This window comes from Triticum dicoccoides, chromosome 6B (assembly GCF_002162155.2).
Source record: "Triticum dicoccoides isolate Atlit2015 ecotype Zavitan chromosome 6B, WEW_v2.0, whole genome shotgun sequence".
NCBI classification, from domain to species: Eukaryota; Viridiplantae; Streptophyta; class Magnoliopsida; order Poales; family Poaceae; genus Triticum; species Triticum dicoccoides.
In genome coordinates, this window is record NC_041391.1 from 54,358,372 (window position 1) to 54,361,921 (window position 3,550).

General features: G+C 38.7%; 1 long non-coding RNA gene across 1 annotated transcript; it reads right to left on the reverse strand.

Moving 5' to 3' along the window:
* Positions 1 to 2,625: 2,625 nt before the first annotated feature.
* On the reverse strand, positions 2,626 to 3,503 carry LOC119326365. Its single transcript, XR_005157944.1, has 3 exons — positions 3,335 to 3,503; positions 2,783 to 2,815; positions 2,626 to 2,704 (listed from the first exon to the last, which is right to left on the reverse strand). It is a non-coding gene; the product is annotated as an uncharacterized LOC119326365 (long non-coding RNA).
* Positions 3,504 to 3,550: the final 47 nt, after the last annotated feature.

Consider the following 3,550-nt stretch of genomic DNA (forward strand, 5'->3'; position numbering starts at 1 on the left):
AAAGCAGTCCATAAAAGCAGTCCATAAAAGGAATATATACATGTTGCATACAACAGTACTGCTACATACATAAAGGCCGCCACCAGTCTAATTATCATCCATCACACTGCACAACGCAATGCAGTGATAGCAAAATACATGGATAGAAAGCCTCCTAGGTTGAAGATCAGGGACATCAGTTACATACATATCACTTCAGAAAAGTGAATGCAACAAAAGGATAAGAAGGCGTGGAACATATGGTACTTCTACACTCGTATCCAAAATACCGTAAAGACGATTAGTCATCAATTGCCATGCAAGTAGACTAGTGAGATCCTCCTCGAGAGGCACCATGAAGATTGAAGCCACAGTTGTTATCATTAACACCAATGTTCCCCTCATCATTGTCGCCTTCAATATTGCCATGGCTGACGTCATGGTCGATAGGGACAGGGACATCCTCTGAGCTAACATGAGATGAATCGGTATTTACCTGCAAAGTCATACACAACATTTAATGAGAACAAGCACATAAGAACACATGATTTGAAGATATATCAGTAATCTCCAACCATTTTAGAAGATTGTGTGGACTGATGCAGGGTTCCAATTTTCTACACTTTATCCCAACATGGTACTTTCTGGTGCTCACTAAATCTACAATTTCCAGTGCTCACTAAATCTACAATTTTCTTGTAGAGCTCAGTTCCTCAGTTACAAGATCTACAGGGGCAAGCTCAACAAAAAGTACAGGCAATTTTACCGTTGACCACTTCTATATTTTCTAGACATGGAAATATAACTGTTTTTAGCTTCACAAAGCTCATAACTTGCTGTTGAAAACCTTTTGTAGATCTCTGGCCAACAGCAGATGCAGTACAGCCAAGCACAAGCCTTGTCATAGTTTCAAAATAGGCAGATGCAGGCTGCACGCATGCAGCCAGGCATGTCTCAGAGCCAATTGAACCAAGGAAATCAGTTGAGAAGCCATTTGGGCCAGTTCAGTGGAGCTGCAAACATTCCAATGTTTACTGCTGCACAGGCATCTTCAAACTCACAAATGGTTAGATGACACCTTTCTTTTCATTAAGTCATGTAAAAATTATAAGATTCTTGTTCGAGAAAGATAATAAATACTCTCTATGGACATACTCACGTACATTCATGAGCTCATGAAGAAAAATTCAAGTTTGTTTAGCTGTCAGGTTTTCTTCTAGATATTTTGAACATATTGTTGTGCTGATTGAACGCCTTTTCTGTGTGCATTTTAGATGGCAAACATACCTGGAACTATGCAAACAATGCAGTCACAGTCAATGATGCCGCAAATGCGGGTAAATGCCTTTCTTGTTCGTTATCGCCAAGTCGCATTGGATGCAGATGTTTTAGTTGAAACACAGTAGTGCACTGCATTTATAGTTCTCCATTTTTTTTTCTGCTGTGACTTATTCTTTGCACATATACTATATCCTTTTCTTGCATTTATAAATTGTAATATTGATTTCTTATGATTGTTCAGCAGTTTGGTTTGACTGGTGGGCATCCTCAGAGGAGTCATCACATGATGACTGACAAAAGTATGTCCGTTCATCCTCTTTTAGGCTTTCGTCATTATTAATAAATTAAGGAAATGGGTAATTTTCTGTACAGCTATATTTGCACATTGGACTACTGCTAGGAAAAATAGCTGGTGTGATATAGTCACAGTTCAGAAGAAAATATACATTAATTAACTATTTATAGGCCATCAGGAAGCAAGAGGTTTTACTAACAATAAATGAGAGCTTTCATTGGCAGTAGGCAATCAACAAGTAGTAAGTTTCACTAGCAAACAGAGAGCCAACAAGCAGTAGGATATACTGACCTGTGTATGAGCATTAGATCGACCAAGAAGGAACCACTCCGGTAGCTCTTCTCCCATCTTCGCAAAAACCATCTGTCAAGAATAAAGTATACCATGGATTATGATAAAACATATTTGTTGCCCTAGCAGCGGAAAGAACAGCAGCTTTCTTCACAGCACCACGGCCTGATTTCCAACAATTTAATCTTAACTCACGAATTTTCTTTGGTGTGGGTTTGGTTCTACTCTTCCATTGTTCTTTATCAAATTGTCTGGCAATAATTTTTTTTGTATTAGTTGTGTAACAAAAAATTAAAAACTAAGAGTTAACTTATCTAACTTGAATATGTACTTGAAGAGATCATCCATCTCTGGTATGTTGGTTAATATATATATAGGAGAGCAACCTTGTACTCCTCTCTTGTAAGAGTACGATATCCCCGAGGACTAACGCATCATCCAGAGCATTGAAATATATCAAGATCACATGCAGGGGCAAACGAAGAGGCGCCATCATCATATCGAGGCACCTTATTTCTAACTGAATGGGCTTTAGGATTGAAGTACAATGTTAGAAAATTTGTGGTCTCCTCAACTAGATAAGCTTCAACAATAGAACCCTCAACGCGACCCTTATTACACACTTTTGGTTTAAAATTTCCAATGCATCTACACGTACAGATCAACAACTTTGGATTAAAAATATAAACACACACATAGTATTTGTGTGCTAATCACCACAACAAAAGAATCATGTAGGTTGCTGAGGTGTAAGAGCTACCTGATATAGGCTCTTCCTTGCACTTCACTGCAGCGATGATATATGACTTCCTTCCGCCACAAGGATTTCTCAAGGTGTGAAGCAATAACTACAATAGGCTGGCACCATTAAGAAAATCATTACTTACATCCTCAAAATAGAAGATGAGTGACTTGCTTCTTAAACTGAATGCTTACCACAACATCAACCACGGCTGGATGATACGGCAGCTTCAAGTTACAACACATGAAGCATGCAAAACGAGTCAACATTTGAGATATCGAGTTTCAAGACATTATACTGTCATTCACTCATAAAGTCATGATCAAATGTGCATAACTAGCACTGAGAAAATAATAGGTATCATATTCTCATACATATACTGCATATCCAGAAGGCACATAGCTAGAAAGGGTAAAAATTCACATGGACATTAACCTTTCCAGTTTTTTAATGACTTGCCAATGGGGCTGCTATCATCACACATAACAGTACCACCTAACCTTTGAGCTAGCATACAGAGAGCAATGCCATTTTTTGCAACATTAAAATTGAAAAATCAATACACTTCGAAGGTAAACAAAAAAGGCATTCTCATGCATAAGACTAATTTTTTCACCAATGGGCCAAGAAAAAAAGGAATTAGCCTGCCGTTCTCAAACCTAGATTCAAAATAAATTCTATAATCGAGTGAATCAAGCAAAAAAACCATGTATTCTTTACTTTTGATTACCAAGGTCAAGACTTACCACAACAAAGGGGGAGTAGGTCTGGACAAAAGGAGAGACGATGCACTTCCTGGATGAAAAAAAACCCACTATGGCCAATAGATCCTGCGAAATGAGGTGAACAGAACAGCAGCAAGTCAGCAAGATTTCTACAGGTACCCAGCCGGGAATGACCAAAGAGAAGAAATTAAGGGGGCAGATGGGGGGGACTTACAGTGACGAGGTGAGGCGATGGGG